The 14,319-nt window shown below is 33.9% G+C and overlaps 1 pseudogene; it reads right to left on the bottom strand.

Annotated features, from left to right (window-relative positions):
- Positions 1 to 5,430: 5,430 nt before the first annotated feature.
- LOC104860322 lies at positions 5,431 to 13,993 on the bottom strand (annotated as a pseudogene).
- Between the last annotated feature and the right edge of the window lie 326 nt (positions 13,994 to 14,319).

Here is a 14,319-nt window from a genome sequence, read left to right as displayed (position 1 = left end):
CTCTAAAACATTTTCAAATGTTATTATAGCTCATGCATTTCATCAGGTGCGCTTTCTTATTTTTCCATCAATTTTGAAAGATGATTTTGAAGCATACATCAAACTGAATAGGAGGTCATTTTCTATTGGGGTGCAATTAGTTGCAAGCTATCTTTTGACTTTATATTCATGTGAGAAGTAGGCTGTACAACTGTTGGATTTTCCTTTGGGGGTGATTTGTTTCTCTTCTCTTAGCAGTATTTAAGATTCTGTTTTTTTGTTGAGTTTCTGAGATACTGACTATTATGTCTTTATGTAGTGTGTGTTTTTTTCTGATCATGGCTTTTTTGAGCTCTGTGTACATCACTTATTTGTATGTCAAATTATTTTTCCATTCTTGGAAAGCTTTGTACTATTACTTATGTGACCTGGGACTTTATGCTCTCTGTGCTATCTTCTGATTTTTCACCAATTGCAAATAATTTATATTAGTTTTCTTTGCATTATTTCACAGTTGTTGGGGTTTTTTTTTTTTTTTGTTCCTTGCTCTTTTAAAGAAATCTCTCATTTGATGATCACTAAGCAGAATTCTGACTTGTAGGTCTGATATGTCAGATCTATCTTCACATTGGGTGACTCTCCTGCACATACTTCAATAGAATTTTTAATCTTCTGGATTGTAAATTCTGTTTTATGGAAATCAGTTTGGTCTTATGTTGGGCCTTAATGGTTTCCACATCTTTCCTTAGCTACTCTATTTTCTTTATCTGTATCTACTCTAGATTCGCTAACCATTTCTTTCATTATGGTCATCAGCTCTTTAATTATCTGTATAATTTAAGTGCTTTGAATTCATCCTATACATCTGCTTTACTACTTCCATTGCTGTCGTTTGAGATATTTCAGTTGTTCGGCTTTTGATATCTTTCCTATCAATGCCCCTTGCATATGCTTTGGGGGAGTTGGGAATTTTAGGATGTATTTTGCTTCCATGTTTTGTCATTTTCAATTTTTGAAATTTGTTTTCTCTATTGAGGCTTAGAAATTGCTTATTGTGGGTAGCTTTATTACTAGTATCAAGACCTCTCTTTAGATAATGATTACTTTTCAGAGATATCTTCTAGGCATAGGTAACTTTTTGCATTTGAGTCTCTCCTTGGATCCCATCACCTCTGTTTGTTAGGGATGAAACTTTGCAGACTGTTTAGCCTAGCACCCAGTTTTGGTGCTGGACTGTAGTATTGTTTATGACCCCAAGACAAACTATGTATTGGCATACAAAGGAGATCATTTGATCACAACTATTGCACTTTGGCTAGAGTAGTGTAATCAGCATTAGCAATAATGTCAAACACAAACCAAAAATTGACAAACTATAATAACTAGCACTTTTCCACCTTTAACCATAGGTACAAGATCTGTAGTTACAGAATAAAATTTAGGACAAATTAGATAATTGTATTCAGTAAATATCTTCTCAATAGGGATATTTTACCCCCTTTCAACATAGAGCAGTATTCAGCCATAGTAAGATGTAGTTAACTATCCACAGATTCATAAGTGTAAATCGTATGGGTTTAGAAATATAAAGAAAAAAAGAATTAAAAAAGTAAGGAATGGAAGATATGAAGAATATGCTAAGGTTAATGAGAAAGGCCCTATTAAAGAGTAAATTGAAATTGGTAGTATTAATAACAGTAATAAAGAAACCCAATTAGGGAAAGGATAAATAGAGAGTGGAGATTAAGATGGAGGGAAAGAAAATTAGAAAAAAAAAATAGAAAAAAATCCTAAGGAAGCAAGTCAAAAGGCAGAAAACAAAAAACAAAAAACAAAAAAAAAAGAAAGGAGAGAGATAATTTAAAAAGAGAATGCATTTTTTAAAAAATTAAGGACAGTAATATTTTTAAACTGGGGGAGGAAAATGGGTGGTAAAACTCCAACTTCCAACAAAAGAAAAAAAAAGAAACATCAATAAAGAAGCAAAGGGACAAAAATTGGTTAAATTAATGGAGAAGGAAATAGAAAATTATTCATATGTATTTCTGCAAGTGTGTTTTCTTTCAATGCCAGTAGTCTTTAAGATTATAAGTGATATCTTCTTTTCCCCTCTTTATAGTCTGAAAGTTTGTATATATGTTACTCATTTCAAGGGAACCCTTCTCCTCAATCTCAACTGTGCCAAATTATTCATGCTAGAGTATCATACCAAGAAATGTGTGGGGTCTAGGGTTCTGGGGCTTCTGTCATGGATTTTTGCTGGTTGGGGATCATTGCTGGGTACCTGTTGCATTATAATGTTAATGGGACCAGCTCTAGACCCCAGGCAAAGGCTTGTATCACCACAGGGTAACTAGAAGAGACTCAAGTGCACTTAAGTCAAATATAGGGAAATTTCAGTGTGCTCAGTAAGGGTGTAGGTTGTTACATGTTGTTCCACAGGCATCTGATATATCAGATGTATCAGCAGTTTAGCAAATCTTTAGCTCTTTCTGCCAACCAGGCAGATGATCAGCCTAATGCACATGGTAGGGACACTGTGTGGCTTGTAGTGACGTGCCCTGTAGAGACTCCACTGTGTTGAGTGCACCTGCTGCTGAACAGGCACTTTCAGAGGTCCAACACATCAAACGGAATCTCATTTGAGATTGGAGCTCCTTAGAGAAACAGCCTTCCAAGGATTGGCAAAAGGCATCAGACAGAGTCTCTGGCCAGTCCATAAATGGCAAAGGGCTGTACAAGTTGGATGTAAATTTAAGTGAGCCCAGAATACCATGTATTTAGGAAAATTTGACCAGTTAGCACTGTGTGCTGGATGAATATCCTAGTTGGTGTGGGACAAACTGAAAGCACTCAGCAATGACTTGGGTGTGACCAGGATCCTATAATTTTGACTCTAGTGACAGACAATGATCATTTATTTACTCTCTTGGATTCTGAGATCAAGCAGGTGGGCAAGGTGACTCTCCTGCCCCTGATATTTCACCCCTGTTGTGTGCCGGTGATAACAGTATCTGAATGCTGCCTGGTCAATGCTTGGAGAAAGTGCAGTGGGATGAAGGGCCTTATATATTACCAGACTCTCCCATGAGGCCTGACTCTGCTGTGTTACTTGAGTCTCTCTAATTATTTGGGAAAATATCAAAATAGCTATTACCAGAGTTTTCAAGAGCACGGTACAGTAGGACCTACCTGTGGGGCACTTCTCTTTTTAACTTTTATGTATATGTTTCGGTTAATCTATAAGTTTTTTCTTTCAAATCATTTCTTTATATCAGTATGCATGTCCCTCCCAGGATTAAGTTCCCTGTGTTTCTAGTTGATTTTTCCTGGGTCTTTCTTGCATGGCTCCTCTTCTGCTCAGCCAAGTGGGATCTTCTCTCTCTCTTTTAAAATCATTTTTCCCAGCTAGGGATGTAGTTCAGTGGCAGAGAATTTGTCAAGTATGTGCAAGGCCCTCGGTTCAATCTCCAGCACTACATAAAAAAATTTTACCCTTTCTTCCCTCCTTCCAACTCCCTTGTTCCCCTTCCTGTTTGAAAAAGTTCTTCTTGCTTCCAATATCTATCCTCCATTTTTTCACCTTGCTTAAACATTGGTTTTGTCACACAAGGAAACAATGTGATACTTAAATGTGTGTGTGTGTGTGTGTGTGCGTGTGTGTGTATTTGTGTGGTTTATTTCACTTAAGATTATGTCCTCAAGGTGTATCCATTTACCCCAAATGGTTTCATGCTTGTACATTTTCTTTATCCAGTCATCTGTTGATTGATAATATTGGCTGTTTCCAAGATTTTGCTATTATAGATTGTGCTGCTATAAACATGAGTATGCAGGTATCACTGTGGTATGATTACTTTCACTCTTTTGTGAAGATACCTATAAAGTGAGCAGCTGGGTCAAATGGAACCTGCAGTTTTAATTTATGAGGAATCTCCATGCTGATTTCCGTAGTGGTTGTGCCAATTGCCATTAACCAAAAATGGGAAGGGTTCCTTGTTCCACATAGCCTCACCAACACTTGTTACTGGTTGATTTTTTTTATGATAGCCAAGGTTATGATTTTTTACGCATGACTTTCCCTAAAACATTTTTAAAGAAATTGCCCTCTCTCCATTTTAGATGCCATTTGGCTTGAAGATGAGTTGACTGTGTATGTATAAGGCTTTTTTCTCTGCATTTTATTCTGTTCCACTTGTCTTTGTAAACTAAGTCCTCAACTTATGAATGAGTTATGTTGTGGGCGAATGTTCATAAATTTGATGTATTCATTTGGCAGGATTGATTCATATGTCCAACAAATTGAGTCTTACACACTTTTGACACAAATAGACAATGTTATGCATAAAAAATTCACACATTTCCATAATTTTATCCCAGTTCTTTAAAATTGTGCCAATAATTGAATGATTCATGTTACAAGAACTAGCAACATCTTCTATCTTTTCCCTTGGTCCAGTCTCTCACTTATGTAATTTCACTGTTGTTTCCATGATTATAGCTTTGTGCTTCCTAGTAATCTCCACATCACCACTGCTTTTCCTCTTGTTCCTGGACATCCTGTGCTCAGATTGAGTATTGTACTACTGTACACCATCACAGTGTACAGCAAGGACACTGCAGCACAACTATGAAAATGTCTGGCAGACACAAGAGCTACTTCCATGATTTGTTGGCATCTATGAATATTCATAATACCGGACCATTCATATCTTTGAAAAATTGCAGCTTGAATATCTGAACTTTGTGGATTTATTGTGTTTGCTTTTCCACCAGTATCATCCTGTTTTAATTATTGTTACTTAGTGAACCTCTGATGTGTGATGCCTCCAGTTTTGTGCTCTCAGATTTCTTTGGATATTACAAGTCTTTGCTGATTCCATATACATTTTAGAATTGTTTTTCTAGTTGTATAAAAGTGCTATTGGCATTTTGACAGGGATTGTGTTAATAGTGGTCTTGTAGAGTGAGATAGTTCTTGCAAGTATGAGTTGTTATTAAAGAGATAGCCTATCCCTAAACTCTCTGGGGCTTCATATCTTAACATGGGATTGATTTTTCATGTACTCTAACCTTTGTGATCTTTTTCACCATCATCAGTCCAGTCCCTCACCAGAGCCAAACAGAAGAAAGCACCATGCTCATGAAGTTTCAGAACTATGAGCTAAATTGTCTTGTTTTCTTCATACATATTCCTCAGATATTTTGATACAGCAACAGGAAATCAACTAATACAAGTTTTATGAGTACTTTAATATTATCATGTCTTTAAATCCATGAATGTACAATGTCTTTCCATTCATTTCAATTTTTATTGTTTTCACCAATAATTTGTTATTTTTCATGTATAAGCCATTCACCTCATACTGCAGAGTTGCTTCCTCTGACTATAACTTTTTCTTAGTTACACTGGTTTTATTTAAACACAAACAAAACATGCACATGAACTGTTTATTCAATTTTTTTACTATACAATCTGGCTTTGGGATTGGTTACCGTGATGGCCAGCTGGGCTGCTTTTTCCATTACAGCTTTGCAGTTCTTACAGGATATATTGTGAGTAATCACAACACAGTAAGATTTGTTGCATAACAGTAGCACTTTCAGTTCTTTGATCTTGTGAACTGGAACCTGTAGAAGCCACTGGGAAGCATGTAATTTGTTTTTGTGTTTCTCCTATAACCAATATTGGGCATCAAGATTTTGTCCATGAATCTTCTTTGTAACCTTTTTTCCATAACTATTGGTTTTGTCAGTTATGTTTAATTTAGATATATAAGTCTTAATGGTGTAAAACAAATTTTGTACTTTTTGATGATTTGGGGTTTTACAGTAGTTCTGCAGGAAGCAATGATGCTGAGTAGGAGGTGGCAGCTAAGTGTATAGACAGTATTGAGAAGAGAGATCCACTTATATCTTATAACTTAATCACACCAATATATTCCTGAACCTTTAAATATATATTTTTATGTCAAAAATGTCCTTCTCCTTGCTCTTCAAATGAAGAAATCTATATATTCATGGTCAATATTTGACTGAAGTACATTTGATGCTTAAAATTACCCAGGGGAAACTTGCTGTGTTTAATAAAATTCTCCTAATACATATCACAGATTTCAAAGAGGTAAAGTTTAATAAAAAATATATCTCAGCAAATAACTCTTGTTATAGGCATCTGTTTTATAGAATATCTGAAGAAAAGTCAAGATGTGACAGCCTCCATGGTGGACACATTTACAAGAATTCTCTTCATGGATTCAAAGATTTGAAATAAGTGGTCTTAAAAAATACATAAGTAGTCACCAAAAGTCAGTGTCACATGGATAAACTATATCATTAAAATTCATCTGAAGAAATTGCAGGAAGATTAATTGATTTTAATTATTCTCATGAGAGTGGAGCATGTATTATTATCAACAGCCACTCTTAGACAGACTCAGTATGATGTGGTATTTTCTAGTGACTGGTGCATGCCTGTGTGTTTATGACCAAAGTAAACCTGAAAGATTTTAACTTGTTAAAAATAAATCCCATTATATTTTCTCCAAGAGGCCTTTATAGTTCTCCAATGTCACATTTTATTTATAGATATATGCACTTCAAAAGTACAATTTTAGAGATCAATTTAAGTTTTAAAGTTTCTTTAGAAAGAAATAATGCAGAATGCTAATATTTTGTGGGAAGTATTTATTTGTACGATTAGGAATAGACACATTAGGAATCTGCTAATATATACCTCAAATTATATCCAAAAGATCTTTCATGTACCAAGAAGTCAATGGTACTCCATAATTATGGAACCACTGAGATAATTTTTATTTAACAGAAGGGATTATATCAAATACATATAACATCTGATTAAACATGTTGTCTTGAATCAATGGGAAATTTTAATATCTTTTTCTAATTAATTTTATTGGTACATTTTAGGTATGCAATATAATAACATTCATCATTGGAAATTTATACCTTTACATAATGCATCTTTGTTCTTATTTTTTCCTGATCCCTTTGCCTTCCCTTCAACTCCTCCACCCCTCCCTATTTACAAAAACTGTTTGTTTTTTCCTTTTCTCATAATAATTCCATTCCCTTCTGTTCTTTCCCTGACCCCTCCCATTTACTCTTCCCCTTTGGACCTTTGCTTCCTATTTTACATTATCTATATACCTTTTGATCCTTATTTATACTTTTAGTTTCTCATATCAGAGAAATATCTGTTGTTAAAATGAGAAACATCAAAGTTATAAGTACTTATGATTAAATAAGGTATCTGGTACAGAAAACTATGATGTTTTCAGCATCTCCTCCTGGGTAAATACTTGCATTAGTCATGGAGAAAAGAATACTATTTATGGTTTCTATGTTAACATTAAATTATTTCTTAACTTAAAATTATATAATGAGATGCAACAATGATTCAAGTAGATGTTAGTCCAGAATATTTTTACCATAAACAGACTGATTCATCCTTGAGTACTTAAAATTATCTATTGAAATAAGTTCTCACATAATGACATTAAGATAAACAAAAAGAATAATTGTTTTTGGAAATACTAATATATATTTAAATTAAGGAAGTATTAATGTCATTCTTTAACATTTTAATAACCTTTTTTTACCATAGAAATAAATTTATGAACAGTTTATCTGTTGACTCTATACCTTCTAACATTAAAAAGCACATTGGATTCTAGAAATAAGGAGGGATGGACATTAACATAATATTGAAAATTATAGCTTTTAAAATATAATTATTAAAGTATATTTTATATACTATTTTATACTTTATAAATATAATTATCAAATTACATCATACAGAAAATAGTAGCTTTTATAAATATAATTATCAGTATACATTTATGTTACCTTTTGATCACATTTAACCTTTATTTTAGAAGTTAAAACTATTTTATCTTACAAGTGAGTCAAGATATACATTTTATCCTATAAGAGCTGCAACAGTCATAAAGTGAAAATTAGAATTCAAAATGATTCATATATACCAAAGAAAAGTGAATTCTGTTATCAGAATATTTTCTCAAATATTTCAGCATCAAGTAGATTTGTATAGTTCTAAATACAACCTAATTTAAACATCTATATATCAGGCATCTCCTATATATTATCACAATTCATCAACAACTCTGTGATGTCACATTATCATCTCCACTAACAAAGCAAAAAACAAGGCTTAGAAAAATTATTTGAATTTCCCAAGCCACACAATAAATAGCAAAAAATTGATTTTAATCTAGGTAGGACTTCATGTCATAGAATTTTTCTGAATTATTATTTCTTCCTAAAATCAATAAATAATTTTTATGCAATACTTTGTAAAAATGTCCTGTTAAACTCACTGCATGCAGACATGGCCAGATTATATTATAGCTTATGCCTGAGCACTGTCAAATGAAATTATTTTGTAATATTTTTTAAACAGGTAATTATTTTGCATCTATATAATTTACATCTATCAAATAAGGGGCATATAATACAAAATTAGACTTATTTAAGAAAGTAGCTTAAATAGTTCATTTTACTCATAACAGTTATTCTATTCTAAATATTCTAAAGCACATTGAGTTTTTGTAGCTAATATCATAAGATCATTCATATTTATATTATGCAAACATGATTCTAGAGATCGATATGCAATTGTTGTAAACTTCATAAGCTAGAGTATTAATGAATGAACAAGAACAGATTGTCAGTTATTGTCTTAATATGAATATCTGTAAAAATCCATTAAAAATGTTGATTTAAGCATTATGAAAATGTTTTCAAACTAATTTTCCTTTTTACTTTTTGCATTAATAACATTTCTCTAAATAGAGAGCAGTCCCCACATAATGATTTAACTGTAAGTAATAGGAATCACTAACACAAATGCGGCTTACTAAATTGGGTACATAAAGCTTGATAAAACTAGGTAAAGCTTGATAATATGCAACAATGAGCACTATTATAATAGAAATAACAAATTCTGAGTTATTTCCATTTTTAATTGATAGTTTATTCCACTTTTCCAACCCTACCAAAGGCAGAAGTACAATGAATAAAGACAAATTCTAGTATTGTTTCAGGTCTACTTCATACTATATAAGATCTGAATGTTAAAGTAACTATGATATAAAATATATGCTATATGCATGCATATAATCCAGAGAAAATTCATAGAATATAGATGAAACATTTAAAATATGATTTGACATGATGTACTTGAAAATGGGCAATCTATTTTGTAAGATTTCCTACATTTTAAAAACCACTGACTCATAATATATAATTTCTAATTCTCTGTGCAGAAATCAGGGTCTTTCCCAATCTTGCTCCATGTATTTTCACCCACATTCTTGCACTGTGAATCCCCTCTTCCTTCTTATGACAAGAATTCTACTCAATCCAGACACCAATTTTATAATACAATGGTTTTAATTATTACTCTGCTATATGTGGCAAATTTATATTAGTCCTTAAGTTTCAACTCAAATCTATTACAGCTTCCACTACATTTCTAGAAAATGTGTGCGTTCTGTATCAAAGTTAATATGGTAACACCAGGTGTGGTGGCACACACCTGTAATTCCAGTACTCAGGAGGTTGAGGCAGGAGGATTGCTGTGAGTTCCAGGCCAGGCTGTTGTACATAATAAGCTTAATACCAACCTGAACTACAGAGTGAAATCCTGTCTCAAAAAAAGCCAAAACAAAACACCCTAAAAATCAAGATTAGCACTATGATTGCTTTGGAATTTGTTACTACACTAAACTATGTAAATCTAATAACAAGTTTTTATTTATTTTATACTTCTGTGTGCCTACTGCATTATGAGGACAATAAAGTACAGTGTTTTTTTTAACTTAGATAAAAAATTGACAAAATAATGTCATTTTTCCATAAATGTAGATAAAATCATTAAACTAGAGATTCTGAAATCAGGTCATATGCTCAGATTTGTCACTAGATAGTTTTGTGCCACTAGAAATGACATATGACCCTATCAGTTTTGATTTGATTATTATAATAATGATGTCTCTCAGGTTATATCATTAAGGGTGAAGTATTTTCAGCATGCTATAGAGATTTTTATAAATTAGCGTGATATAAAAATAAGACATTTATAGAGACTCTACTTCTGAGATCATATAGCATATTGTCTTCATTTTACAGATGTGTAAACTTAAGCCATAGTGGTAATTTTATTTGATTTAATACACACAGATAGCTAGAGGTCACTTTTTAAAATTAAGTACACTTTCCTTAATCTACTCATCTTTAATTTGTACCTCGTTTATCTACCCATTTGGAATATAGGTATTGTCTCTTAATTGCTAGGCACTTTCTACTATTTATTACTAAAAAGAAATTGTTTTATTGACCACAGTGGAAAAATCTTTGAAATTAAGACTTCTTAGTGATCAAACTATATTCACTGAGCTACTCTCACATTTATAATGCATTAGAGGCATGCAGTGGCTAAATACTTATAACCCTTCAGCCCTTATAACCTTTGGAAAGTTGACTGTCATTATTAATCTGGAATGTCAACTTGATTCTCTTGAGAGGTGTCTAGGAGATTTTAAAAGTGCACTCTGGATGTATGCGGGTGAGTCACAGAAGCATGACATTGGGAACTACATGTATCTGGTCCTTAGCCTCTTCTTCTAGGGCTCTGATGTTTTTGTCTTAGAGTCAGCTGATGGAATAAAACTCTGAAATAGTCAACCAAAATAAGCATCTTCTTTGTTAAGTTGTGGGTGTCAGGTAATTTTTCCTAGCAATGGAATGATAAACAGTGTAGAAAATTGATGCTAGCGAAGTGGGACTGTTGCTGCAACTATAACTGACCATGTGATTTAAGAGCCTTTGGAATCGTTTTACAGGAGAACTATGATGAAATCTGGAGAACTAGGCTAGAGAACGTCTTGTATATTGTAAGCAGGTATTTATGGACCATTCTTGCTGGGATTAGAAGACCAGAATGCCGATAAGAATGTAGACAGCAAATAATAGTTTATGAGGTTTCAGATGGGACTGAGACTCTATTGGGAATTACACTAGAAACCATGTGTGTTATATTTTGGCAAATAATTTGTCTACAATTCATCCATGCCATAAAACTTTTTGCGAAGCTCAGTTTAAAGGTGACTTGTGAGATGATTTTGTGGAGAAAATTTCAAGGCAGCCTGATGTTCCATGTGTAGCTGATTTATAGTGAGAATCAGGAGCAAATATCAGAGTCGAATGATTTGAAACAATTTGAGCTCTTAAGAGCCAGATGTAAAGTTGGGCTGAAAGAAGGAGATTGCTGAAGTGATTAGCACCATTAGAAAGAAAGTAAGCCCTTTGCACTGGGACAAGAAGAGAGATTCCTTGAGGGACTCTCAGAGATCTGCCAGTCTCCCCCCATTGCAGACTCAATCGTGTAAAAATATGCACCTTTCATTTGAGAAGAGAGCCCTTGAGATCAGCTCAGGAGGAGTTGCCTAAAGAATTGGTTCTCTGAGATTTATTTCACTGTCAATCAATGATCTAGGTACAAAGAGGCCCATATGGCCATGGTCCAAGTGAGACTAGCTACCATGTAACGTGGCAGCCAACTTTGGCTTTACCCAAATGATGCTGGTTTTGCAGACATGAAGAGTTAAAGTGCTGTAGAGCCTGCATGTATCCACTCTGACTTCAGAGGAAGGCTTAAATAATGTGTGACAGGATTATTACCTATGCTGGGAGCCCTTCAGAATATTATGTACTAACCTGTGGGAATGAGAGTGATAATACAGTGCAGATTCCAGGAAGATAGAGCTGACAGGGACATGGAATGGGTTTCAAGGGAAGGTGCAGTCAGTAAGCAGGCCAGCTCAAGAGACCAGCCATGTGCACTGCAACTGGCAAAACAATAGAGGCAAGGCTTTCCAAGAAGTATGATGTCATAGCTCACTACCCATGTGCAAAATTGCACACACAGAGCTATGGGATGTAATGTTTGCTCTGCTGAGTTTTAGTCTTGCTTTGGTCCAATTGCCTTCTAAACTCCTATTTTTTTCCTCTTGGAATGGGAATGTTTACTCTGTGCCACTGTATCTTGGAAATATATAACTTGCTTTTTGAATATTATAATGTTTCTCAATTAAGAGTTTATCTTGCATCTCAGAGAATAATTTGGACTGGGACTTCTGAGCAATGTTAGAATGGTTGAGACTTTTGATAAGGAAACTGGTTTTAGTTGTATACAGAATATTTACATGATATTAAGTAGCATTATGACTTTGTATGGCTTAAGGAAATGTGTTTGAGTATCACATTGACAGGATGCAAATTTGTTATTGTTAATTTTCTATGTTCAACTTGATTGGCTTCTGAATATTTCTCGGTGGGGCCTGGGCTTATGACTTGGGTAATATATGATTCCTGAACCTTTCCTCTTGGGCTCTCCATGCTTGCTTTCTTTTTGGCCACTGTGAAGAGAATAGCTTTGCTTTGTAATGCCCCTCTTTCATGATGTTTGTGTCAAGTCTCAGAGGACCATGGAGTGAAATCTCTGAAACTCTGAGCCAAAATATATTTCTCTTCCTTTAAATTGTGGGTTCAAGTATTTGTCCCAGCAACCGAAAGCTGATTACTACATCAATATGTTATTTCTTTATTAAGAAGATTATGTTGACTGTAACTATGAAAGTAGATATTTTTACAACCCAAATCTATATATAATTTAGATTTTTCAACTCCAATATTTTTATTTTTATCTACAATGTCCAAATATGTGTATCATTGAAACTACCTTACACTTCTAAATAATTGATTATTGGAATCTGTAGTTAGCTCTAGTGGAGAAAATGAGATTTATCCATTAAATTACAGTGCTGCTGCATAAATTTGAAAAGGGTATGATAAAACTATGTTATAATTTATGGCTCTTCAATGCTCATACTTCCATAAGTACTTAGCTGCTGTTAAAAAAGGGAATGTTGTACAAAATAATTTTCTATTACATTAATAATATATATTATGAATACACATGTGCAAATGAAAATACATACATAGAAACCCAGTGAAGAAAATGTCAACAGAAGGCATATACTTTTTCTATCAAATCTCTATCAGATATCCAAAAACTAATAACTTTTCTCTTTGTAAGTAAATATAGCCAAAATTCAGAAAGTGTTATGCTGCTTTCTGTCCTTATTTCAAAGATGCCAGTTGTAAAATCTCAAAATTTTAGCCATTGTTAAAGGATAAGTGTATGGCAAAATGCATGTTCAAAGTGAATAATAATACGTTGCTAGAAATATCAGATTCTATGAGCCAATCTCTTTCATTTGTATTCGGTGGAGCCCAAGCAATTAGGCCACAGCAACACCTCTTCTCAAAATACTTTAAACTTTGAAAAAGGATTTTGATTAAAAACTAGATTTTTATAAAATTTCAGGAAATGATATTGACCTTCACTTTCATATTTATGTACTTCTAAGAGAAAAATAAGAGAACAAAATAAGGTGAATATGAGGCAGAATAAGGGAAATGAAAAAGAGGAAGGAGGAGATCTTTGCCTAGCATTATTAAACAGGTCATCTATAGATGTAGTGTTTTTCCCTGTTAATGTGACAAATTTAAGGGTGGTGGTGCACACCTGTAATCCCAGCACTCGGGAGGCTGAGGCAGGGGTATCACTGTGAGTTGGAGACCAGCCTGGGCTACATAGTGAGTTCCATGTCAGTTTCAACTACAAAATGAGACCCTGTCTCAAAAAAGAAAACAAAACAGAAAATGTGACACATTTACATTATCTATTATGTAGAATAAATCCAAGTGAATGAAATGTTTTTCAAAATTCAGAAATGATCTTTCCTCACTGAAGACTGACTGTGCTCTGAAATCCATGGGCTCCATTCATTTTAATAATGGTTCCTGAATTGATACCAAAGATGGCCTCTTCAATGACCATAGATTATCCCACACACCTTGCATTCTTCACATCTCTTTCTTGTGGTACTTTGGGTTCTCTTGGCATGACTGCATTGTCTTTCAGACACTCTCTTTGCCAGAAATGAACTCACTTTCTAACTCTAAAAATCCTAGTGATGTCCTCAATGGCCAGGGTTTTAACTGATAGCTTTGAAGACAGTGACTATTGGAACAAGAGAGCAAGTGCACAGGAGTGACTCTGACTTGCATTTATTCATTCTTCTTCAATTCAAAGAAAGCAGTTGGCAAAGAAAAAAATCAGGCAAATGACACAGAGAAATCATTGATGCCCTAACAGAATGAAAGAAAAATTCATGTCATCTAACTTGTCTTTAGATGTTGTTCATCTAGGGCTATTTGGGCTTCTGGAGA

Source organism: Fukomys damarensis, unplaced genomic scaffold (assembly GCF_012274545.1).
Source record: "Fukomys damarensis isolate Sample0158 unplaced genomic scaffold, DMR_v1.0_HiC HiC_scaffold_39, whole genome shotgun sequence".
Classification (NCBI taxonomy): Eukaryota; Metazoa; Chordata; class Mammalia; order Rodentia; family Bathyergidae; genus Fukomys; species Fukomys damarensis.
This window is presented reverse-complemented; position numbering and strand designations above follow the sequence as displayed.